We start from the raw sequence: 27,500 nt of genomic DNA, 5'->3' as shown, positions 1-27,500 counted from the left end.
ACCTACACTAACGCACACATGCTCACACACACATATACACACACACTACTACGCTGAACACACTCTCCCTAACACTCAACCACACATCCTCCACCCCTAGCAGCCCCCTCACGGCGTACACACACACTCCAGCTAGGGACCTGACTCCAGCTCACAACCAGCTCCACTCTCCAGCTAGGGACCTGACTCCAGCTCACATCCAGCTCCACTCTCCAGCTAGGGACCTGACTCCAGCTCACATCCAGCTCCACTCTCCAGCTAGGGACCTGACTCCAGCTCACAACCAGCTCCACTCTCCAGCTAGGGACCTGACTCCAGCTCACAACCAGCTCCACTCTCCAGCTAGGGACCTGACTCCAGCTCACATCCAGCTCCACTCTCCAGCTAGGGACCTGACTCCAGCTCACAACCAGCTCCCCTCTCCAGCTAGGGACCTGACTCCAGCTCACAACCAGCTCCACTCTCCAGCTAGGGACCTGACTCCAGCTCACATCCAGCTCCACTCTCCAGCTAGGGACCTGACTCCAGCTCACATCCAGCTCCACTCTCCAGCTAGGGACCTGACTCCAGCTCACATCCAGCTCCAAACTCCAGCTAGGGACCTGACTCCAGCTCACATCCAGCTCACTGTTATACTAGCGTGGTCTGGTCACACACACACACACACACACACACACACACTGGGACTCTTTTAAAGAGAGAAGTAGAGGCAAGACAGGACGTGCTCAAACTGTCAATTCCACGTCACAGCCAGCCCTGGTACCACAGCCTAATTATGCAGTAAAACAGCCACAGTAGGCGAAACAGCACCGGTCGGACCCAAAATAAAACGCAGACAGCCCAACAGAAACAGAACAGAGCAGGAAACTATCCTTATCTTCCCCAGGGATGGGAGCTGTGCTACAGGCATAACACAACACTATACAGTAGACACTGACTCAGACTGAGACCCAGATTCAGATAAATATAGCAGAGCTGGAGAACCCAAGGTAGAGCAGGGAAGGAAGGACTGAGGCACTGAGGAGAGACATTTTACATTTACATTTTAGTAATTTACCAGAAGCTCTTATACAGAGCGACTTACTGTAGTGAATGCATACATTTTAATAGTTTTTTCGTACTGGTCCCCCGTGGAATAGAGAGAAAAGAGGAGAAAAAGAGATACTGTCTAAAGGGCTATAGACAGAGAAAGGGGGGGTGGGGAGAGACAGACAGAGAGAGTGGAAGAGAGAGAAAGAGAGAGATGGAGGGGGAGAGAGTGGTGGAAAAGAGCCAGAGAGAGACAGATAGAAGGAGAGAGAGTGAGATAGACAGAGAGAGAGATACAAAGAGAGAGATCTTCAGAGAGAAAGACAGAGAGAGAGAGAAAGAGAGAAAGAGAGAGAGAGAGAGAGAAAGAGATACAAAGAGAGAGATCTTCAGAGAGAAAGACAGAGAGAAAGACAGAGAGAGAGAGAGAGAGAGAGAGAGAGAGAGAGAGAGAGAGAGAGAGAGACAAAGAGAGAGATCTTCAGAGAGAAAGACAGAGAGAAAGACAGAGAGAGAGAGAGAGAGAGAGAGAGAGAGAGAGAGACAGAGAGAGAAAGAGAGAGAGAGATCTTCAGAGAGAAAGACAGAGAGAGAGAGAGAGAGACAGAGAGAGAGACAGAGAGAGAAAGAGAGAGAGAGAGAGAGAGCGAGAGACAGAGAGAGACAGAGAGAAAAAGAGAGAGAGAGAGACAGAGAGAGAGACAGAGAGAGACAGAGAGAGAAAGAGAGAGAGAGAGAGAGAAAGACAGAGAGAGAGAGAGAGAGAGAGAAAGAGAGAGAGAGAGAGAGAGAGAGAGGGAGAGACAAAGCGAGAGATCTTCGGAGAGAAAGACAGAGAGAAAGACAGAGAGAAAGACAGAGAGAGAGAGCAGAGAGAGAGAGAGAGAGAGAGAGCGACAAAGAGAGAGATCTTCAGAGAGAAAGACAGAGAGAAAGAGAGAGAGAGAGACAGAGAGAGAGAGAGAGAGAGAGAAAGAGAGAGAGAGAGAGAGAGAGAGAGAGAGAGAGAGAGAGAGAGAGAGAGAGAGAGAGAGAGAGAGAGAGAGAGACAGAGAGAGACAGAGAGAGAGAGCCTTATTGGAGACCAACTGTCAGTAAGATGAGTGTTTGGAAGAGAAGCGAGTGTCATCCAGAGGCCTGTTAGGAGGGAAGAGTGTCATCCAGAGGCCTGTTAGGAGGGAAGAGTGTCATCCAGAGGCCTGTTAGGAGGGAAGAGTGTCATCCAGAGGCCTGTTAGGAGGGAAGAGTGTCATCCAGAGAAGCGAGTGTCATCCAGAGGCCTGTTAGGAGGGAAGAGTGTCATCCAGAGGCCTGTTAGGAGGGAAGAGTGTCATCCAGAGGCCTGTTAGGAGGGAAGAGTGTCATCCAGAGAAGCGAGTGTCATCCAGAGGCCTGTTAGGAGGGAAGAGTGTCATCCAGAGGCCTGTTAGGAGGGAAAAGTGTCATCCAGAGGCCTGTTAGGAGGGAAGAGTGTCATCCAGAGGCCTGTTAGGAGGGAAGAGTGTCATCCAGAGGCCTGTTAGGAGGGAAGAGTGTCATCCAGAGGCCTGTTAGGAGGGATGAGTGTCATCCAGAGGCCTGTTAGGAGGGATGAGTGTGAAGCCCTGCCACTGCATTAGACACTTCATTAACCTTGTTGTACGCTGATCCACAGCCCTGACTATGTGTGTGTGTGTGTGTGTGTGTGTGTGTGTGTGTGTGTGTGTGTGTGTGTGTGTGTGTGTGTGTGTGTGTGTGTGTGTGTGTGTGTGTGTGTGTGTGTGTGTGTGTGTGTGTGTGTGTGTGTGTGTGTGTGGTTGTGTGTGTGTGTGTGCGTTGGTCTATTTGCATGCTTACAGTTTGGGAAGCTATGAAAACCGAGATGATTCATTCTCCTCATTGTGTCTTACTAGATGTTATTTAGTATATTATATATATATACTGTACATCTCCTTCTGTCCTACCTATTTTCCTCTTCCATAGTATCCCTCCATCCCCAGCCCAATGTGATCCATGTCTCTAAATGTGTCCTCCCCTTCCTCTACACATGACCCTTACCCACCCCTCTCGCTTTCTTTTCTCCTTCAAGTTCTGACCCTTCACTCTCAGTCTTCCCTATCCTCAGTCTCCCCAGTCTACCCTTAGTCTCCCCTATCCTCAGTATCCCCTACCATCAGTCTCCCCTACCTTTAGTCTCCACTATCCTGTCTCTCCTATCTCTCCTATCCTCAGTCCCCCCTACTCAGTCTCCCTCAAACATGCAAACACAGAGGGCACCAACAGACATGCACACACACACACACACGGAAACCCACACGCACACATAAAAACACACACACATGTGCAAACTCTAACCCTATTTTCCCTAACCCCAAAACCTATCCCTAACCCTTAACCTAAGCATAAACCTAACCCTAACCATTAACCTAACTCTAACTCCTAACCCTAAAACTAACCCTAACCTTAACACAAAAGCCTAAACCTTTAAGCCTAAAATAGCATTTGAACAAATTCATGATATCAAAAGGGTTCTTGTTTTCCTTATTTCCCTATACACATGTACACACCCCCCCCACACACAAACACACGCACGCACGCACGCACACACACACACACACACACACACACACACACACACACACACACACACACACACACACACACACACACACACACACACACACACACACACACACACACACACACACACACACACACACACTGTCACAGAGACAAACACACAACAATTATACCCAAACAATGTGATAAAACTCCCTCTGTATCACAAATAGACACAAAAATCACGACAGGCAGACCTAAATACACAGAGGACATTAGAGGGCGAGGTATCAGCAATCAAATCAAATCCATTTTATTGGTCACAAACACATGGTTAGCAGATATTATTGCGAGTGTAGCGAAATGCTTGTGCTTCTAGTTCCGACAGTGCAGCAATATCTAACATGTAATCTAACAATTCCACAACAACTACCTAATCCACACAAATCTAAGTAAAGGAATGGAATAATACTATATATATATACATATATGGATGAGCAACAACAGAGCGGCATTGGCAAGATGCAATAGATGGTGTAGAATGCAGTATATACTTATGAGATGAGTAATGCAAGATATGTAAACATTATTAAAGTGACATTATTAAAGTGACTAGTGATCCATTTATTAAAATGGCCAATGATTTCAAGTCTGTATGTAGGCAGCAGCCTCTCTGTGTTAGTGATGGCTGTTTAACAGTCTGATGGCCTTGAGATAAAAGCTGTTTTTCAGTCTCTCGGTCCCAGCTTTGATGCACCCGTACTGACCTTGCCTCCTGGATGGTAGCTGGGTGAACAGGCAGTGGCTCGGGTGGTTGTTGTCTTTGATGATCTTTTTGGCCTTCCTGTGACATCGGGTGCTGTAGGTGTCCTGGAGGGAAGGTAGTTTGCCTCCGGTGCAGACCGCACCACCCTCTGGAGAGCCCTGTGGTTATGGGCGGTGCAGTTGCCGTACCAGGCATTGATGCAGCCCGACAGGATGCTCTCAATTGTGCATCTGTAAAAGTTTGTGAGGGTTTTAGGTGACAAGCCAAATTTCTTCAGCCTCCTGAGGTTGAAGAGATGCTGTTGCGCCTTCTTCACCACACAGTCTGTGTAGGTGGACCATTTCAGTTTGTCCGTGATGTTTACACCGAGGAACTTAAAACTTTCCACCTCCTCCACTGCTGTCCCGTCGATTTGGATAGGGGGATGAACAGCATTCTTACATAGGTATTCCTCTTGTCCAGGTGGGATAGGGCAGTGTGATGGTGATTGCATCGTCTGTGGACCTATTGGGGCGGTAAGCAAATTGAAGAGGGTCTAGGGTAACAGGTAAGGTGGAGGTGATATAATCCTTGACTAGTCTCTCAAAGCACTTCATGATGACAGAAGTGAGTGCTACAGGGCAATAGTCATTTAGTTCAGTTAACTTTGCCTTCTTTTGTACATGAACAATGGTGGCCATCTTGAGGCATGTGGGGACAGCAGACTGGGAAAGGGAGAGATTGAATATGTCGGTGTCCGTGACGTGGCTGGTTTTCTTCTTGTAGTCTGTGATTGTCTGTAGACCCTGCCACATGTGTCTCGTGTCTGAGCCATTGATATGCGACTCCACTTTGTCTCTATACTGACATTTCGCTTGTTTGATTGCCTTGCGAAGGGAATAACTACACTGTTTGTATTCGGCCATATCTCCAGTCAACTTTCCATGGTGAAATGCGGTGGTTCACGTTTTCAGTTTGGCGATAATGCCGCCATCTATCCACGGTTTCTGGTTAGGGTAGGTTTTAATAGTCACAGTGGGTACAACATGCACTTCCTTATAAACTCACTCACAGAATCAGCGTATAAATCAATATTATTCTCGGAGGCTACCAGGAATATATCCAAGTTCGAGTGATAAAAACAATCTTGAAGCGTGGATTCCGATTGGTCAGCCCAGCGTTGAATAGTCCTTGTCAAGGGTACATCCTGTTTGAGTTTCTCCCAATAGGAAGGGAGGAGCAAAATGGAGTCATGGTCAGATTTGCCGAAGGGAGGGTGGGAGAGGGCCTTGTATGCATCACGGAAGTTCTAGTATCAGTGATCCAGTGTATTGCCCGCACGAGTGCTACAATCAATATGCTGATAGAGTTTAGGTAGCCTTGTTCTCAAATTTGCTTTGTTAAAATCCCCAGCTACAATAAATGCAGCCTCAGAATATATGGTTTCCAGTTTTTATAAAGTCCAGTGAAGTTCCTTGAGGGCTGTCGATGTTTTGGCTTGAGGGGCGATATACACGGCTGTGACAATAACCAACGAGAATATGGACGGCATTTGATTGTGACGAATTCTAGATCTGGTGACCAAAAGGACTTGATTTCCTGTATGTTGTTACAATTACACCATGATTCGTTAATCATGAAACCACCCTTCTTTATCCCTTAGAGAAGTTTATTTCTGTCGGAACGATGCACAAACAATCCCGGTGGCTGTACCGACTCCGACAGCATATCCCGAGAGAGCCATGTTTCCGTGAAACAGAGTATGTTACAATCCCTGATGTCTCTCTGGAAAGCAACCCTTGCCCTAATTTCGTCTACCTTGTTATCTAGAGACTGGACATTAGCGAATAATATAGTCAGAAGTGGTGGGTGGTGTGCGCACCTCCGAAGTCTGACCAGAAGGCTGCTCCGTCTACCTCTTCTGCAGCAACGTTGTTTTGGGTCAGCCTCTGGAATCAGTTCAGATTCGCTGGGTGGTTTGGACAAAGGATCTACTTCGGGAAAGTCGTATACCTGGTCGTAGTGATGGTAAGTTGACATCGCTCTGATATCCAGTAGTTCTTCCCGGCTGTACACTACCAGTCAAAAGACTTAGAACACCTACTAATTCAAGGGTTTTCTTTATTTTTTTTACAATTTTCTACATTGTAAAACAATAGTGAAGACATCAAAACTATGAAATAACACATATGGAATCATGTAGTAACTAAAAAAGTGTTAAACAAATCATTATATATTTTTAATTTGAGATTCTTCAAATAGCCACCCTTGCCTTGATGACAGCTTTGCACAATCTTGGCATTCTCTCAACACGCTGCAAGAGGTAGTCACCTGGAATGCATTTCAATTAACAAGTGTGCCTTCTTAAAAGTTAATTTGTGGAATTTCATTCCTTCTTAATGTGTTTGAGCCAAGTTGTGACAAGGTAGTGGTGGTATACAGAAGATTTGGTAAATCCATATTATGGCAAGAAGTGTCACGCCCCTGGTCTTAGTATTTTGTGTTTTCTATATTTATTTGGTCAGGCCAGGGTGTGACATGGGTTTATTTTGTGTTGTGTTTATGTATGGGGGTTTTTCATAGGTTTTGGGATTGTGGCTTAGTGGGGTGTTCTAGCAAAGTCTATGGTTGCCTGAGGCGGTTCTCAATCAGAGGCAGGTGATTCTCGTTGTCTCTGATTGGGAACCATATTTAGGCAGCCATATTCTTTGAGTGTTTCGTGGGTGATTGTTCATGTCTCTGTGTGTGTTAGCACAAGATAGACTGGTTAGGTTTTCACGTTACGTTTGTTGTTTTTGTTTTGTTCGTTTTTTCTTCGCTATTAAACATGTATCTAACTTACCACGCTGCATTTTGGTCCGACTCTCTTTCGACGGAAGAAAACCGCAACAAGAAGAGCTCAAATAAGCAAAGAGAAACGACAGTCCATCATTACTTTAAGACATGAAGGTCCGTCAATATGGAAAATGTCAAGTGAAGTGGCAAAAACCATCAAGCACTATGATGAAACTGGCTCTCATGAGGAACGCCACAGGAATGGAAGACCCAGAGTTACCTTTGCTGCAGAGGATAAGTTCATTAGAGTTACCAACCTCAGACATTGCAGCCCAAATAAATGCCTCACTGAGTTCAAGTAACAGACACATCTCAACATCAACTGTTCACAGGAGACTGTGTGAATCAAGCCTTCAGGTTTGAATTGCTGCAAAGAAACTACAACTAAAGTACACCAAAAATAAGAAGAGACTTGCTTGGACCAAGATACATGAGCAATGAACATTAGACTGGTGGAAATTTGTCCTTAGGTCTGGAGTACAAATTTGAGATTTTTGGTTCCAGCCGCCATGTCTTTTTTGAGACGGGGTGTGGGTAAACGGATGATCTCCGCATGTGTATTTCCCACCGTAAAGCATGGAGGAGGAGGTGTTATGGTGTAGGTGACACTGTATGCTTTGCTGGTGACACTGTCTGTGATTTAGAATTCAAGGTTACGCTTAACCAGCATGGCTACCACAGCATTCTGCAGTGATTCCGCAATGATCACCTAGGAACAGTGGGTTAACTGCCTTGTTCAGAGGCAGAACGTCAGATTTTTACCTTGTCAGCTTGGGGACGTGATCTTGCAACTTTTCAGTTACTAGTCCAAAGCTCTAACCACTAGGCTACCTGCCCCTCCGCATATGTGGGAATTACTTCAAAACTGTTGGAAAAGCATTCCAGGTGAAGCTGGTTGAGAGACTGCCAAGTGTCCAAAGCTGTCATCATGGCAAACGGGGGCTAGTAGAAGAATCTCAAATATTTGTTTAACACTTTTTTGGTTACTACATGATTCCATATGTGTTATTTCATAGTTTTGATGTCTTCACTATTATTCCACAATGTAGAAAATAGTAAAAATAAAGAAAAACCCTTGAATGAGTAGGTGTTCTAAAACTTTTCACGGGTAGTGTATGTAATAACACTTAAGATTTTCTGGGCTTACAATGTAAGAAATAATACATAAAAAAACAAAGTACTTTAAAGTTTCTTAAGGACTAGAAGCAAGGCGGCCCTCTCTGTTGACGCCATCTTTATTTCACACCAGTTCACAGGAACATAGTCCCCTGTCCCCAGCGTAATTTACTTACAAACCACACAGACACACACACACACACTGGAGCAGGGACATGAGAGCGACCAGCGCCATCTTCAAAGAGCGATTTGAAAGAACACACCTCCGCCGGCCCAGCGTCTCCCCCTCCCTCACCACTCTGCCCCCACCTCCCAATACATGTTCAAAGGCCATCCATTAACCTTTCACTCACACAGTCTCTCTGTGATCTACTGCTCTCAGCCAAGGGCTTTGAAGAGCGCAGGACCACCACCAGGGAGAGAGAGAGGGAGGAGGGACAGAGGGAGAGGGTAGATAGAGGGAGAAGGGATGGAAGGAGGGGGTAGATAGAGGGAGGAGGGACAGAGGGAGAGGGTAGATAGAGGGAGAAGGGATGGAAGGAGGGGAGGGGGTAGATAGAGGGAGGAGGGACAGAGGGAGAGGGTAGATAGAGGGAGAAGGGATGGAAGGAGGGGGTAGATAGAGGGAGGAGGGATGGAAGGGGGGGGTAGATAGAGGGAGGAGGGACAGAGGAGAGGGTAGATAGAGGGAGGAGGGATGGAAGGGGGGAGGGGTAGATAGAGGGAGGAGGGACAGAGTGAGAGGGTAGATAGAGTGAGAAGGGATGGAAGGAGGGGGGGAGAGGGTAGATAGAGGGAGAAGGGATGGAAGGATGGAAGGGGGGGTAGATAGAGGGAGGGGGATGGAAGGGATGGAAGGAGGGGAGGGTAGATAGAGGGAGGGGAGGAAGGAGGAATGGAAGGAGGGGAGGGGGTAGATAGAGGGAGGAGGGACAGAGGGAGAGGGTAGATAGAGGGAGAAGGGATGGAAGGAGGGGGGGATGGAGATGGAGGGATGGAAGGAGGGGGTAGAGAGGGAGGAGGAATGGAAGGAGGGGGTAGATAGAGGGAGGAGGGACAGAGGGAGAGGGTAGATAGAGGGAGAAGGGATGGAAGGAGGGGGTAGATAGAGGGAGGAGGGACAGAGGGAGAGGGTAGATAGAGGAAGAAGGGATGGAAGGAGGGGGTAGATAGAGGGAGGAGGGACAGAGGGAGGAGAGGGTAGATAGAGGGAGGAGGGACAGAGGGAGAGGGGGTAGATAGAGGGAGAAGGGATGGAAGGAGGGGGGGGGTAGATAGAGGGAGGAGGGACAGAGGGAGAGGGTAGATAGGGACAGAGGGAGGGAGGAGGGATGGAAGGAGGGGGTAGAGAGAGGGAGGAGGGATGGAAGGAGGGGGTAGAGAGGGAGGAGGGATGGAAGGAGGGGGTAGATAGAGGGAGGAGGGACAGAGGGAGAGGGTAGATAGAGGGAGGAGGGATGGAAGGAGGGGGTAGATAGAGGGAGGGGGATGGAAGGAGGGGGTAGATAGAGGGAGGAGGGATGGAAGGAGGGGAGGGGTAGATGGAGGGATAGAGAGGGAGGAGGGATGGAAGGAGGGGGTAGATAGAGGGAGGAGGGACAGAGGGAGAGGGGAGGGGTAGATAGAGGGAGGAGGGACAGAGGGAGAGGGTAGATAGAGGGAGAAGGGATGGAAGGAGGGGGACAGGGAGATAGAGGGAGGAGGGACAGAGGGAGAGGGTAGATAGAGGGAGAAGGGATGGAAGGAGGGGGTAGATAGAGGGAGGAGGGACAGAGGGAGAGGGTAGATAGAGGGAGAAGGGATGGAAGGAGGGGGTAGATAGAGGGAGGAGGGATGGAAGGAGGGGGTAGAGAGGAGGGAGGAGGGACAGAGGGAGAGGGTAGATAGAGGGAGAAGGGATGGAAGGAGGGGGGAAGGAGGGGGTAGATAGAGGGAGGAGGGATGGAAGGAGGGGAGGGGGTAGAGAGGGAGGAGGAATGGAAGGAGGGGGTAGATAGAGGGAGGAGGGACAGAGGGAGAGGGTAGATAGAGGGAGGAGGGATGGAAGGAGGGGGTAGAGAGAGGGAGGAGGGATGGAAGGAGGGGGTAGACAGAGCCAGAGGTAGTAAAAAAGGAGGTGCATAGAGGACTAGAAAAGAGAGAAGACTAAAATAGAGGTAAGACTAGATTAGAGGGAGGGGCAGACGAAAGGAGAGGAAGGTGCAGACTGAAGAGAACGGAGAGAGGGAGAAGGAAGCGGAAGGGGGCATAGTAGGATCTGGCTAAAAATACTGGAATCAGTCATAGAGCCCATTGCCCTTTATGGTTGTGCGGCCTGGAATCCGCTCACCAACCAAGAATTTACAAAATGGGACGAACACCAAACTGAGACTCTGCTTGCAGATTTCTGCAAAAATATCCTCTGTGTACAACGTAAAACACCAACTAATGCAAGCAGAGCAGAATTAGGCCGATACACGCTAATTATCTAAATCCAGAAAAGAGCTGTAAAATTCTATAACCACCTAAAATGAAACAAGTCCCAAACCTTCCATAACAAAGCCATCACCTATAGAGAGATGAACCTGGAGAAGAGTCCCCTAAGCAAGCTGGTCCTGGGGCTCTGTTCACAAACACAAACACACCCCGCAGAGCCCCAGGACAGCAGCACAATTAGACCCAACCAAATCACGAGGAAACAAAAAGATAATTACTTGACACATTGGAAAGAATTAACAGAAAAACAGAGAAAACTAGAATGCTATTTGGCTCTAAACAGAGAGTACACAGCGGCAGAATACCTGACCACTGTGACTGAACCAAACTTAAGGAAAACTTTTGTCACCAAAAGGGACTATGTACAGACTAGGTAAGCATTGCCTTGCTATTGAGAAAGGCTGCCGTAGGCAGACCTGGCTCTCAAGAGAAGACAGGCTATGTGCACACTGCCCACAAAATGAGGCCGAAATTGAGCTGCACTTCCTAACATCCTGCCTAATGTATGACCATATTAGATACACATATTTCCTTCCGATTACACAAACCCACAAAGAATTCGAAAACAAATCCAATTTTGATAAACTCCCATATCTATTTAGTGAAATACCACAGCAGCAAGAATTGTGAACAAACACCATTACAAATGCAACCCATATTTATGTTTATTTATTTTCCCTTTTGTACTTTAACTATTTGCACATAATTTTTTTTTTTTAACCTTTATTTTACTAGGCAAGTCAGTTAAGAACAAATTCTTATTTTCAATGACGGCCTAGGAACAGTGGGTTAACTGCCTGTTCAAGGGCAGAACGACATATTTTGTACCTTGTCAGCTCAGGGATTTGAACTTGCAACCTTTCAGTTACTAGTCCAATGCTCTAACCACTAGGCTACACTGCCACCCCTAATATGACATTTGTACATAATATGACATTTGTAATGTCTTTGTTCTTTTGGAACTTTTGTGAGTGTAATGTGTACTGTTAATATGTATTGTTTCCTTCACTTATGTATATTATCTACTTCACTTGCTTTAGCAATGTTAACATATGTTTCCCATGACAATAAAGCCCCTTGAATTGAATTGAATTGAATAGAATAGGCGGAGTGGAGGGGAGAGGACAGGAGAAGGGGTAGCTGTGGTAGCTGAGAGTGGAAGTCACGAAGCAGGGAGAGGGGGATGAGGGGATAGGGGAGAGAGTGACAGCGAGAGCAAGCAGAGAGATTGGATGAAAATGAGAGAGGAGGGTTGGAGAACAGAACACTAGTATGAAGCAGAGATCGTAACAAGATAGAAAAAGGGAGGCAGGAGAGGAGGAAAGGGAGAAACAGCAGGATCAACAGGACATGATGGTTGGTCTCCCCATGAGATCTATCACAAAAACACTACATACCAGCCCATTACCATAAATATATAGATCCTACAGATCTCAGCTCTAAAGAAAGGGACATAGATGGAACCATGGGCAGCAGCGCAAGAGGAAGTTGTGTGCAGTAAGGGACTGGAGGCCTTTCCACAGACTGATCTGAGAGCAAACGCTTCCACCAGTCAGCTGGGTCTGGGCTGCATCCAGACGGATGGGACTCGCACGCACACACACACACACATGCACACACGCACGCTAACGGCCTGGTAATGGCCCACGCCGCCACCAGCGACACACACACACAGGCACACACACACAGTGCCTCGCCTCACAGTGCGGTAGCTAAATCTGCGCTGGGTGTCTGGGCTCCATCCTGTGTATGTAGTGCAGCTGCCTGCGATGGGAAGTGATGCTTTCCTGCCACATTAACCAGGCCTAATGGGCTTTCAGAACACAACACGGCTCATTCTCGGCTGTACATTTGGAACTAGTGGTGTGTGGAATCAGCAGGACAGGGTAGGCATGTCAATATGTTGAGACTGGGACAGGAAGTGTGTGTATGACTGTTGGTTTGGGTGTGTTTTAGTGTTGGTTACTTTATATCTACTCACAATAAATATCTTTTTGGTACTGCTGACCAGATTTCACATTTCCCTTACTTTAACTGAATCATTTAACATCTACAATATATGGCAGAATGTAAACATTATAGTGTAAGGGTACACATTTAGCATGTTAGTGGTAGGCCTATTTGTATGTGTAGGGTAAACATAACGTTTACATTACATTTACATGTGTTAGCTGTTAGCTGCAATTGATTGAGCATGCCTGGCACAAGGGAACCAATGGAATAGCCCCAAAAGTGCAAATCCGGCTGATCTGACACTCCAGGCAGGTTCAATCAAACAAATACTATTTAAGACCAGGTCTGGTTAGGGGTACATTTAAAATGTAGGAATTGTGCATGTTTGGGGTACATGTTAGAGTTTGGGATTAACATTAGGATGCGTAGTGGAGTGTGGAGTGCTGTAGAGGAGCAGAGCTTGGTGATCCTGCAGGTCTGTAATAAGTAGTGATTAGACTGGTACTGATGTCTAGTCTAACAGTCAGCACAGGAAGGAGCCAACATCAGGATACCCCTCTCTTCGCCCTACCCCTCTCTTCCCTCTAACTCTCTTCCCTCTACCTCTCTCTACCCTCTACCTGTCTCTTCCTCTACCTCTCTCTTCCCTCCACCTCTCTCTTCCCTCTACCTCTCTCTTCCCTCTACCTCTCTCCCTTCCCCTCCACCTCTCTCTTCCCTCTACCTCTCTCTTCCCTCTACCTCTCTCTTCCTCTACCTCTCTCTTCCCTCTACCTCTCTCTTCCCTCTACCTCTCTCTTCCCTCCACCTCTCTCTTCCCTCTACCTCTCTCTTCCCTCTACCTCTCTCTTCCATCTACCTCTCTATTCACTCTACCTCTCTCTTCCTTCTCTACCTCTCTCTTCCATCTACCTCTCTCTTCCATCCACCTCTCTATTCCCTCTACCTCTCTCTTCCTCTACCTCTCTCTTCCATCTACATCTCTCTTCCATCCACCTCTCTATTCCCTCTACCTCTCTCTTCCTCTACCTCTCTCTTCCATCTACCTCTCTCTTCCCTCCACCTCTCTCTTCCCTCGACCTGTCTCTTCCCTCCACCTCTCTCTTCCCTCCACCTCTCTCTTCCCTCTACCTGTCTCTTCCTCTACCTCTCTCTTCTTCTCTACCTCTCTCTTCCCTCTCTTCCATCTACTCTTCTTCCCTCTACCTCTCTCTTCCATCTACCTCTCTCTTCCATCCACCTCTCTCTTCCCTCTACCTCTCTCTTCCTCTACCTCTCTCTTCCATCTACCTCTCTCTTCCACCCACCTCTCTATTCCCTCTACCTCTCTCTTCCTCTACCTCTCTCTTCCATCTACCTCTCTCTTCCCTCCACCTCTCTCTTCCCTCGACCTGTCTCTTCCCTCCACCTCTCTCTTCCCTCCACCTCTCTCTTCCCTCTACCTGTCTCTTCCTCTACCTTTTTCTTCCCTCTACCTCTCTCTTCCATCTACCTCTCTATTCCCTCTACCTCTCTCTTCCCTCTACCTCTCTCTTCCATCTACCTCTCTCTTCCCTCTACCTCTATCTTCCCTCCACCTCTCTCTTCCCTCTACCTCTCTCTTCCCTCTACCCCTCTCTTCCCTCTAACTCTCTCTTCCCTCTATCTCTCTCTTCCCTCTACCTCTCCCTTCCCTCTATCCCTCTCTTCCCTCTTCCTCAACCTCTCTTTCCCTCTACCTCTCTCTTCCCTCTACCGCTCTCTTCCCTCTACCTCTGTATTCCCTCTACCTCTCTCTTCCCTCTACCTCTCTCTTCCCTCTACCGCTCTCTTCCCTCTACCTCTGTATTCCCTCTACCTCTGTATTCCCTCTACCTCTCTCTTCCCATCATTATTTACCTCTCTCTCCGTTTGCCTCTATTGCCTTTCCTTATCCCCCTCTCACTCTTTCATCCCTCTCTCCCTCTCACACTACAGTAAACAGCACTCTGAAAGTTAACCTCTGGGTGTGTATGTTTGTGTGTGTGTGTGTGTGGTTGTGTGTGTGTTTCTGTACCACAGCCAGGGGAGTTGATCGATGGAACCATCAGAAAGGGTTTTCTTAATTTGGTCCAATCAAACGCTGTGCCTGTGCTCAGGGCAGAACATATTTAACACTCAATTGATTATTAATGCATTATTAATACTTCTCTAGTGCCAGGTCACACAGACAGCTGGAGGCTCTCATGCACACACAGATGTGGGCGGCACACACACACAGTCTACAGACAAACACGAGTAAGCGAGCAACACACACACACAGTCTGCAGACAAACACGAGCAAGCGAGCAACACGCACACACAGTCTGCAGACAAACACGAGCAAGCGAGCAACACACACATACACGCACGCACACACAGTCTGCAGACAAACACGAGCAAGCGAGCAACACACACATACACGCACGCACGCACACAGTCTGCAGACAAACACGAGCAAGCGAGCAACACACACATACAGTCTGCAGACAAACACGAGCAAGCGAGCAACACACACATACAGTCTCTGCAGACAAACACGAGCAAGCGAGCAACACACACACACAGTCTGCAGACAAACACGAGCAAGCGAGCAACACACACATACAGTCTGCAGACAAACACGAGCAAGCGAGCAACACACACATACACGCACGCACACACAGTCTGCAGACAAACACGAGCAAGCGTGCAACAAACACATACACACATGCACACAGTTGATAAATCAGCTGGTGTCCAATGCAACACTGAGTACATCACATAAATACAATGCAGCAAACAGAGAGATAGACAGAGAGACAGAGATAGAGAGATAGAGAGATCACATCAGCAAGCAAACACCCACTCACATTAAAATCACACCTGCACAATCAACCTCTAGCAAGAACACACATCTCTCTCTCTCTCTCTCTCATACTCACTCACTCTCTCTCTCAATTCAATTCAATTCAATTCAATTCAATTCAATTCAATTCAATTCAAGGGCTTTATTGGCATGGGAAACATGTGGTAACATTGCCAAAGCAAGTGAGGTAGATAATATATAAAGTGAATATATAAAGTGAAATAAACAATAAAAATTAACTCTCTCTCTCTATCTCTCGCACTCTCTCTCAATTCAATTCAATTCATTTTCAATTCAAGGGGCTTATTGGCATGGGAAACATATGTTAACATTGCCAAAGCAAGTTAAGTAGATAATATACTAAAGTGAAATAAACAATAAAAATGAGCAGTAAGCATTACACTCACAGAAGTTAAAAAAGAATAAAGACATTACAAATGTCATATTATGAATATCCTATTGAAGTTGGAAGTTTACATACACTTAGGTTGGAGTCATTAAAACTCGTTTTTAAACCACTCCACAAATTTCCTGTTAACAAACTATAGTTTTGGCAAGTCAGTTAGGACATCTACTTTGTGCAAGTCATTTTTCCAACAATTGTTTACACATGGATTATTTCACTTATAATTCACTGTATCACAATTCCAGTGGGTCAGAAGTTTACATACACTAAGTCGACTGTGCCTTTAAACAGCTTGGAAAATTACAGAATATTATGTCATGGCTTTAGAAGCTTCTGATAGGCTAATTGACATCATTTGAGTCATTTGCAGGTGTACCTGTGGCTGTATGTCAAGGTCTACCTTCAAACTCAGTGCTTCTTTGCTTGACATCATGGGAAAATCAAAAGAAATCAGCCAACACCTCAGAAAAAAAATTGTAGACCTCCACAATTCTGGTTCATCCTTGGGAGCAATTGGTGCCACGTTTATCTGTACAAACAATAGTGCGCAAGTATAAACACCATGGAACCACGCAGCTGTCATACCGCTCAGGAAGGAAACGCGTTCTGTCTCCTAGAGATGAACGTACTTTGAACGTACTATGAACGACATAACCTGAAAGACCGCTCAGCAAGGAAGGAGCCACTGCTCCAAAACATACATAAAAAATCCAGACTACGGTTTGCATCTCCACATGGGGACAAAGATCATACTTTTTGGAGAAATGTCCTTTGGTCTGTTGAAACAAAAATAGAACTGTTTGGTCAGAATGCCCAATGTTCGGAGGAAAAAGGGGGAGCCTTGCAAGCCAAAGAACACCATCCCAACCGTGAAGCAAGGGGGTGGCAGCATCATGTTGTGGGAATGCTTTGCTGCAGGAAGGACTGGTGCACTTCACAAAATAGATGGCTTCATGAGGTTTTAAAAACATTTTATTTTATTTTTTAATTTCACCTTTATTTAACCAGGTAAGCTAGTTGAGAACAAGTTCTCATTTGCAACTGCGACCTGGCCAAGATAAATCATAGCAGTTGGCAAAGTAATGGTGGCAAAGTAATTACAATATGGCAATTAAACACTGGAATGGTAGATGTGCAAAAGATGGATGTGCAAGTAGAGATACTGGGGTGCAAAAGGAGCAAAACAAATAACCACAGTATGGGAATGAGGTAGATAGATGGGCTGTATACAGATGGGCTATGAACAGGTGCAGTGATCTGTGAGCTGCTGACAGCTGGTTCTTAAAGCTAGTGAGGGAGATGGGAATCTCCAGCTTCCGTGATTTTTGCAGTTCCTTCCAGTCAGTGGCAACAGAGAACTGGAAGGAAAGGCGACCAAAGGAGGAATTGGCTTTGGGGGTGACCAGTGAGATATACCCGCTGGAGCATGTGCTATGAGTGGGTGCTGCTATGGTGACCTTGCAGAGACTTGTAGATAACCTGTAGCCAGTGGGTTTGGCGACGAGTATGAAGCAAGGGCCAGCCAACGAGAGCGTACAGGTCGCAGTGGTGGGTAGTATATGGGGCTTTGGTAACAAAACGGATGGCACTGTGATAGACTACATCCAGTTTGCTGAGTAGAGTGTTGGAGGCTATTTTATAGATCACATCGCCGAAGTCAAGGATCGGTAGGATGGTCAGTTTCCCGAGGGTTGGTTTGGCAGCATAAGGGAAGGAAGCTTTGTTTTGCGAAATAGGAAGCCGATTCTAGATTACATTTTTGATTGGAGATGCTTACTGTGAGTCTGGAAGGAGAGTTTACAGTCTAGCCAGACACCTAGGTATTTGTAGTTATCCACATATTCTAAGTCAGAGCCGTCCAGAGTAGTGATGTTGGATGGGCGGGCAGATGCGGGCAATGATCGGTCGAATAGCATGCATTTAGTTTTATTTGCGTTTAAGAGCAGTTGGAGGCCACGGAAGGAGAGTTGCATGGCATTGAAGCTCATCTGGAGGTTAGTTAACACAGTGTCCAAAGAAGGGCCAGAAGTATACAGGATGGTGTCATCTGCGTAGAGGTCGATTAGAGAATCACCAGCAGCAAGAGCGACATCATTGATGTTTTCAGAGAAGAGAGTCGGCCCAAGAATTGAACCCTGTGGCACCCCCATAGAGACTGCCAGAGGTCCGGACAACAGGCCCTCCGATTTGACACACTGAGCTCTATCAGAGAAGTAGTTGGTGAACCAGGCGAGGCAATCATTTGAGAAACCAAGGCTGTTGAGTCTGCCAATAAGAATGTGGTGATTGACAGAGTCGAAAGCCTTGGCCAGGTCAATGAATACAGCTGCACAGTAATTACTCTTATCGATGGCGGTTATGATATCGTTAAGGACCTTGAGCGTGGTTGAGGTGCACCCATGACCAGCTCGGAAACCAGATTGCAGGTACGGTGGGATTCAAATGGTCAGTAATCTGTTTGTTAACTTGGCTTTCGAAGACCTTAGAGATGCAGGGTAGGATAGATATAGGTCTGTAGCAGTTTGGGTCTAGAGTGTGTCCCCCTTTGAAGAGGGGGATGACCGCGGCAGCTTTCCAATCTTTGGGAATCTCAGACGGGGTTGCAACAACTTTGGCAGATAATTTATGAAAGAGAGGGTCCAGATTGTCTAGCCCGGCTGATTTGTAGGGGTCCAGATTTTGCAGCTCTTTCAGAACAACAGCTATCTGGATATGGGTGAAGGAGAAATGGTGGGGGCTTGGGCGGGTTGCTGTGGAGGGTGCCGGGCAGTTGACCGGGGTAGGGGTAGCCAGGTGGAAAACATGGCCAGCCGTAGAGAAATGCTTATTGAAATTCTCAATTATAGTGGATTTGTCGGTTGTAACAGTGTTTCCTAGCCTCAGAGCAGTGGGTAGCTGGGATGAGGTGCTCTTATTCTCCATGGAATTTACACTGTCCCAGAACGTTTTTGAGTTTGTACTGCAGGATGCAAATCTCTGTTTAAAAAAGCTAGCGTTAGCTTTCCTAACTGCCTGTGTATATTGGTACCTAACTTCCCTGAAAGGTTGCATATCACGGGGGCTATTCGATGCTAATGCAGAACGCCACAGGATGTTTTTGTGCTGGTCAATGGCAGACAGGTCTGGAGTGAACCAAGGGCTGTATCTATTCCTGGTTCTACATTTTTTGAATGGGGCATGCCTATTTAAGATGGTGAGGAAGGCACTTTTAAAGAATAACCAGGCATCCTCCACTGTCGGGATGAGGTCAGTGTCGTTCCAGGATACCCCGGCCAGGTCGATTAGAAAGGCCTGCTCGCAGAAGTGTTTTAGGGAGCGTTTGACAGTGATGAGGGGTGGTCGTTTGCTCGCAGACCCATTACGGATGCAGGCAATGAGGCAGTGATCGCTGAGATCTTGTTTGAAAACAGCAGAGGTGTATTTGGAGGGTGAGTTAGTTAGGATGATATCTATGAGGGTGCCCGTGTTTACGGATTTGGGATTATATCTGGTAGGTTCATTGATAAATTGTGTGAGATTGAGGGCATCAAGCTTAGATTGTAGGATGGCCGGGGTCCCAGTTTAGGTCACCTAGCAGCACGAGCTCAGAAGATAGATGGGGGGCAATCAAATCACATATGGTGTCGAGGGCACAGGTGGGGGCAGAGGGTGTTCTATAGCAAGCGGCAACGGTGAGAGACTTGTTTCAGGAAAGGTACATTTTTAGAAGTAGAAGCTCAAATTGTTTGGGTACAGACCTGGATAGTAAGACAGAACTCTACAGGTTATCTTTGCAGTAAATTGCAACACCGCCCCCTTTGACAGTTCTATCTTGTCGGAAAATGTTATAGTTAGGAATGGAAATTTCAAGGTTTTTGGTGGTCTTCCTAAGCCAGGATTCAGACTCGGCTAGGACATCCGGATTGGTGGAGTATGCTAGGGCAGTGAATAAAACAAATATAGGGAGGAGTTATGTGGATTATGTGGATATATTGAAGCAACATCTCAAGACATCAGTTAAAGCTTGGTTGCAAATGGGTCTTCCAAATGGACAATGACCCCAAGCATACTTCCAAATGTGTGGCAAAATAGCTTAAGGACAACAAAGTCAAGGTATTGGAGTGGCCATCAAAATCCCATAGAAAATTGGAGGAATGGGCCAAAATTATTGTGGGAAGCTTGTGGAAGGCTCCCAGAAATGTTTGAACCAAGTTAAACAATTTAAAGGCAGTGCTACCAAATACTAATTGAGTGTATATAAACTTCTGACCCGCTGGGAATGTGATGAAAGAAATGAAAGCTGAAATAAATCATTCTCTCTGCTATTATTCTGACATTCTTAAAATAAAGTGGTGATCCTAACTGACCTAATACACGGAATTTATACTAGGATTAAATGTCAGGAATTGTGAAAACCTGAGTTTAAATGTATTTGGCTAAGGTGTATGTAAACTTCTGACTTCAACTGTATACAGTGTTGGACCGATGTACAAATGGTTAAAGTACAAAAGGGAAAATAAATAAATATGGGTTGTATTTACAATGTTATTTGTTCTTCACTGGTTGACCTTTTCTTGTGGCAACAGGTCACAAAGCTTGCTGCTGTGATGGCACACTGTGGTATTTCACCCAGTAGATATGGGAGTTTATCAAAATTGGGTTTGTTTTCGAATTCTTTGTGGATCTGTGTAATCTGAGGGAAATAAGTGTCTCTAATATGGTCATACATTTGGCAGGAGGTTAGGAAGTGCAGCTCAGTTTCCACCTCATTTTGTGGGCAGTGTGCACATAGCTTGTCTTCTCTTGACAGCCAGGTCTGCCTACGGCGGCCTTTCTCAATAGCAAGGCTATGCTCACTGAGTCTGTACATAGGCAACGTTTTCCTTAAGTTTGGGTCAGTTATTCTGCCACTGTATACTCTCTGTTTAGGGCCAAATAGCATTCTAGTTTGCTATGTTTTTTGTTAAATATTTCCAATGTGTCAAGTTATTATCTTTTTGTTTTCTCATGATTTGGTTGGGTCTAATTGTGTTGCTGTCCTGGGGCTCTGTGGGGTGTGTTTGAGTCTGTGAAAAGAGACTATTTCTCTATTTGGTTAGGTTGGGGTGTGATTTGGGTGGGGCATTCTAGTTTTTCTATTTCTTTGTTGGCCGGGTATGGTTCCCAATCAGAGGCAGCTGTCTATTGTTGTCTCTGAATGGGGATCACACTTAGGCAGTCCTTTTTCCCACCTTAGATTGTGGGATCTTGTTTTTGCATAGTTGCTGTCTAGCCCTGAAGAACTTTACGTTCGGTTTGGTATTTTGTTGTTTTGTCAGAGTTCAGTATTAAAAATCATGAACACTTTCCACGCTGCGCTTTGGTCTCATTCATCTAACGCCAGACGTAACAGAAGATCCCACCACAAACGGACCAAGCGGCGTGGTCAGGTGGAGAGGACACGACGGAAACCCGAGAGGCAGCCCCAAAAATGTTTTTTTTTTGGGGGGGGTCAGATGACGTGTGCATCGGTGCAGAGGGATCCGAGACTGAGGAGGAATTCTTGGACCGTTTGAGTGAGGAGTGGTTGACAGTGGAGAGGGACGAAAGAGTTTGAAGGGGTTGGAGTCTGGAGCAAGACAGTTGCTTTGAGGAGCGTGTGACCCTTCAGGCACCTTGCTTTGCGGTTACACGTACTGTGTCTCCGGTACGCATCCACAGCCCGGTGCGCGGATTGTGCCGGCTCAGCGCTCCTCGTCTTCAGTGCGTCTCTTCGGCCCAGGATATTCTGCGCCGGCTCTGCGCACTGTGTCTCCGGTGCGCCTTCACAGCCCAATGCGTCCTGTGCCATCGCCCCGGCTGTTGCTGGGCTCCATGCACGAAGCCTCCAGTGAGGATCCATGGCCCGAAGCCTCCAGTGATGATCCATGGCACGAAGCCTCCAGTGATGATCCATGGCCCGAAGCCTCCAGTGATGATCCATAGCCCGAAGCCTCCAGTGATGATCCATGGCACGAAGCCTCCAGTGATGATCCATGGCCCGAAGCCTCCAGTGATGATCCATAGCAAGCCTCCAGTGATGATCCATGGCCCGAAGTGCCTCCAGTGATGATCCAGTGATGAACCATGGCCACAAAGCCTCCAGTGATTATCCATGGCCCGATGCCTCCAGTGATGAACCATGGCCCGGAGCCTGCAGTGGTGATCCATGGCCTGGAGCCTCCAGTGATGATCCATGGCCCGAAGCCTCCAGTGATGAACCATGGCCCGAAGCCTCCAGTGATGATCAATGGCACAAAGCCTCCAGTGATTATCCATGGCCCGAAGCCTCCAGTGATGAACCATGGCCCGGAGCCTGCAGTGGTGATCCATGGCCTGGAGCCTGCAGTGATGATCCATGGCACGAAGCCTCCAGTGATGATCCAAGGCTCGAAGCCTCCAGTGATGATCCATGGCCCGAAGCCTCCAGTGATGATCCATGGCCCGAAGCCTTCAGTGATGATCCATGGCACGAAGCCTCCAATGATGATCCATGGCTCGAAGCCTTCAGTGATGATCCATGGCACGAAGCCTCCAATGATGATCCATGGCCCAAAGCCTCCAGTGATGATCCAAGGTCCGGAGTCTCCAGCGACGGTCTGCACTCCAGAGTCTCCAGTGACGGTCGGCAGTCCAGAGCCTCCAGCGACGGTCTGTGGTCCAGAGCCTCCAGTGACGGTCGGCGGTCCAGAGCCTCCAGCGATGGTCTGCAGCCTAGAGCCTCCAGCGGGGGTTCCCAGTCCAGAGCCTCCTGCGACGATCTACGGTCCGGAGTCCCCGGCGACGATCTACGGCCCGGAGCCTCCGGCAACGATCTACGGTCCCGGCGTCGATCCACGGTCCGGAGCCTCCGGCGATGATCCACAGTCCGGAGCATCCGGCGGCGATCCACAGTCCGGTTCCTCCGGCGACTATCCACAGTCCGGTTCCTCCGGCGACAATCTACGGTCCGGTTCCACGGAATCTTGCGATGAAGAGGACACGCACTTGTCAATTTTACTTTTCTATTGAACACACTTCTTTTTGTATGAAATATTATAGTTTATTTACATTTTAGGGTACCTGAGGATTAAATAGAAATGTAGTTTGACTTCTTTTAACAAAGTTTAGCGGTAGCTTTTTGGATTCCTTTGTCTACACGTTGAACGAGTGGATTACTGATATCGATGGCGCCAACTAAACAGACTTTTTGGGATACAAAGAAATATTTTATCTAACAAAATGACCATGTTGTAACATGTTCTAGTTGGGACCCTTTGGATTGCAAACAGAGGAAGATTTTCAAAAAGTAAGTGATTATTTAATTGCTATTTGTGATTTTATGAATCCTGTGCTGGTTGAAAAATATGTTGATGTGAGGCGCCGTCCTCAAACAATTGCATTGTATACTTTTGCTGTAAAGCCTATTGTAAATCAGAAAATGCAGTTAGATTAACAAAAATGTAAGCTTTTAACCAATATAATATACTTGTATGTTCATAAATGTTTAATATTATGATTATTTATTTGAATTGCGCGCCCTCCAATTTCACTGGATGTTGTCGACAGGTATCCCACTAGCGGGACGCCTAGCCTTAAGAAGGAAGGTTTGGGAATCGCTTCCTTTTAGGTGGTTGTAGAATTTAACGGCTTTCTTCTGGATTTCTCTCTCTTTCTCTTCATCCCTCCCTCTCTTCCCTACTCATCTCTGAATCTTACAGCGCCTAAAATTAACCTTTTGTGTTTTCTCTCTTTCTCTTTCTTCCTCCACCATATCCCTCCCTCCCTCCCTCTCTGCTCTCAGTGTCCTAACTGAGAGCACACAGCTGTCCATGTGGAAGGGTACTAACAGGACATCCCTCAACACCTCCCCTTCCCTTTAGCTCTACCTCCCCCATCTTCCCCGCCACACACACGCCCTGCAGCACCACTGTGGCCCAAACAGGTCACCTGCTGCTGGGGTTAAACCAGCTGGCACCCACCCACACACACATGCAGGCAGTGTGGACACACACACACACACACACACACACACACACATGCAGGCGGTGTGGACACACACACACATGCAGGCGGTGCGGGGACACACACACACATGCAGGCGGTGCGACACACACACACACACACATGCAGGCGGTGTGGACACACACACACACATGCAGGCGGTGTGGACACACACACACACATGCAGGCGGTGCGGACACACACACACACATGCAGGCGGTGCGGACACACACACACATGCAGGCGGTGTGGACACACACACACACACACACACACACATGCAGGCGGTGTGGACACACACACACATGCAGGCGGTGCGGGGACACACACACACATGCAGGCGGTGTGGACACACACACTTCAAATCAAATCAAATCAAATTTTATTTGTCACATACACATGGTTAGCAGATGTTAATGCGAGTGTAGCGAAATGCTTGTGCTTCTAGTTCCGACAATGCAGTAATAACGAGCAAGTAATCTAACTAACAATTCCAAAAAAACCTACTGTCATACACAGTGTAAGGGGATAAAGAATATGTACATAAGGATATATGAATGAGTGATGGTACAGAGCAGCATAGGCAAGATACAGTAGATGATATCGAGTACAGTATATACATATGAGATAAGTATGTAAACCAAGTGGCATAGTTAAAGTGGCTAGTGATACATGTATTACATAAGGATGCAGTCGATGATATAGAGTACAGTATCAACGTATGCATATGAGATGAACAATGTAGGGTAAGTAACATTATATAAGGTAGCATTGTTTAAAGTGGCTAGTGATATATTTACATCATTTCCCATCAATTCCCATGATTAAAGTGGCTGGAGTAGAGTCAGTGTCATTGACAGTGTGTTGGCAGTAGCCACTCAATGTTAGTGGTGGCTGTTTAACAGTCTGATGGCCTTGAGATAGAAGCTGTTTTTCAGTCTCTCGGTCCCAGCTTTGATGCACCTGTACTGACCTCGCCTTCTGGATGGCAGCGGGGTGAACAGGCAGTGGCTCGGGTGGTTGATGTCCTTGATGATCTTTATGGCCTTCCTGTAGCATCGGGTGGTGTAGGTGTCCTGGAGGGCAGGTAGTTTGCCCCCGGTGATGCGTTGTGCAGACCTCACTACCCTCTGGAGAGCCTTACGGTTGAGGGCGGTGCAGTTGCCATACCAGGCGGTGATACAGCCCACCAGGATGCTCTCGATTGTGCATCTGTAGAAGTTTGTGAGTGCTTTTGGTGACAAGCCGAATTTCTTCAGCCTCCTGAGGTTGAAGAGGCGCTGCTGCGCCTTCCTCACGATGCTGTCTGTGTGAGTGGACCAATTCAGTTTGTCTGTGATGTGTATGCCGAGGAACTTAAAACTTGCTACCCTCTCCACTACTGTTCCATCGATGTGGATGGGGGTGTTCCTCTGCTGTTTCCTGAAGTCCACAATCATCTCCTTAGTTTTGTTGACGTTGAGTGTGAGGTTATTTTCCTGACACCACACTCCGAGGGCCCTCACCTCCTCCCTGTAGGCCGTCTCGTCGTTGTTGGTAATCAAGCCTACCACTGTTGTGTCGTCCGCAAACTTGATGATTGAGTTGGAGCGTGCATGGCCACGCAGTCGTGGGTGAACAGGGAGTACAGGAGAGGGTTCAGAACGCACCCTTGTGGGGCCCCAGTGTTGAGGATCAGCGGGGAGGAGATGTTGTTGCCTACCCTCACCACCTGGGGGCGGCCCGTCAGGAAGTCCAGTACCCAGTTGCACAGGGCGGGGTCGAGACCCAGGGTCTCGAGCTTGATGACGAGCTTGGAGGGTACTATGGTGTTGAATGCCGAGCTGTAGTCGATGAACAGCATTCTCACATAGGTATTCCTCTTGTCTAGATGGGTTAGGGCAGTGTGCAGTGTGGTTGAGATTGCATCGTCTGTGGACCTATTTGGGCGGTAAGCAAATTGGAGTGGGTCAATGGTGTCAGGTAGGGTGGAGGTGATATGGTCCTTGACTAGTCTCTCAAAGCACTTCATGATGACGGATGTGAGTGCTACGGGGCGGTAGTCGTTTAGCTCAGTTACCTTAGCTTTCTTGGGAACAGGAACAATGGTGGCCCTCTTGAAGCATGTGGGAACAGCAGACTGGTATAGGGATTGGTTGAATATGTCCGTAAACACACCGGCCAGCTGGTCTGCGCATGCTCTGAGGGCGCGCCTGGGGATGCCGTCTGGGCCTGCAGCCTTGCGAGGGTTAACACGTTTAAATGTCTTACTCACTTCGGCTGCAGTGAAGGAGAGACCGCATGTTTCCGTTGCAGGCCGTGTCAGTGGCACTGTATTGTCCTCAAAGCGGGCAAAAAGTTATTTAGTCTGCCTGGGAGCAAGACATCCTGGTCCGTGACTGGGCTGGGTTTCTTCCTGTAGTCCGTGATTGACTGTAGACCCTGCCACATACCTCTTGTGTCTGAGCCGTTGAATTGAGATTCTACTTTGTCTCTGTACTGGCGCTTAGCTTGTTTGATAGCCTTGCGGAGGGAATAGCTGCACTGTTTGTATTCAGTCATGTTACCAGACACCTTGCCCTGATTAAAAGCAGTGGTTCGTGCCTTCAGTTTCACACGAATGCTGCCATCAATCCACGGTTTCTGGTTAGGGAATGTTTTAATCTTTGCTATGGGAACGACATCTTCAACGCACGTTCTAATGAACTCGCACACCGTATCAGCGTATTCGTCAATGTTGTTGTCTGACGCAATACGAAACATCTCCCAGTCCACGTGATGGAAGCAGTCTTGGAGTGTGGAGTCAGCTTGGTCGGACCAGCGTTGGACAGACCTCAGCGTGGGAGCTTCTTGTTTTAGTTTCTGTCTGTAGGCAGGGATCAACAAAATGGAGTCGTGGTCAGCTTTTCCGAAAGGGGGCGGGGCAGGGCCTTATATGCGTCGCGGAAGTTAGAGTAACAATGATCCAGGGTCTTTCCACCCCTGGTTGCGCAATCGATATGCTGATAAAATTTAGGAGTCTTGTTTTCAGATTAGCCTTGTTAAAATCCCCAGCTACAATGAATGCAGCCTCCGGATAAATCGTTTCCAGTTTGCAGAGAGTTAAATAAAGTTCGTTCAGAGCCATCGATGTGTCTGCTTGGGGGATATATATACGGCTGTGATTATAATCGAAGAGAATTCTCTTGGTAGATAATGCGGTCTACATTTGATTGTGAGGAATTCTAAATCAGGTGAACAGAAGGATTTGAGTTCCTGTATGTTTCTTTCATCACACCATGTCACGTTGGCCATAAGACATACGCCCCCGCCCGTCTTCTTACCAGAAAGATGTTTGTTTCTGTCGGCGCGATGCGTGGAGAAACCCGCTGGCTGCACCGCTTCGGATTGCGTCTCTCCAGTTAGCCATGTTTCCGTGAAGCAAAGAACGTTACAGTCTCTGATGTCCCTCTGGAATGCTACCCTTGCTCGGATTTCATCAACCTTGTTGTCAAGAGACTGGACATTGGCAAGAAGAATGCTAGGGAGTGGTGCACGATGTGCCCGTCTCCGGAGTCTGACCAGAAGACCGCTTCGTTTCCCTCTTTTTCTGAGTCGTT

General features: G+C 47.3%; 1 protein-coding gene across 1 annotated transcript in view; it reads right to left on the bottom strand.

The window, feature by feature from the left end:
* The window catches only part of LOC112236239 (adhesion G protein-coupled receptor L1), a 143,477-nt gene that overhangs the window by 24,261 nt on the left and 91,716 nt on the right, over positions 1 to 27,500 (bottom strand). The window lies entirely within an intron of this gene.

The sequence above is a fragment of the Oncorhynchus tshawytscha genome, unplaced genomic scaffold (assembly GCF_018296145.1).
Source record: "Oncorhynchus tshawytscha isolate Ot180627B unplaced genomic scaffold, Otsh_v2.0 Un_contig_4004_pilon_pilon, whole genome shotgun sequence".
Taxonomy (NCBI): Eukaryota; Metazoa; Chordata; class Actinopteri; order Salmoniformes; family Salmonidae; genus Oncorhynchus; species Oncorhynchus tshawytscha.
This window is presented reverse-complemented; position numbering and strand designations above follow the sequence as displayed.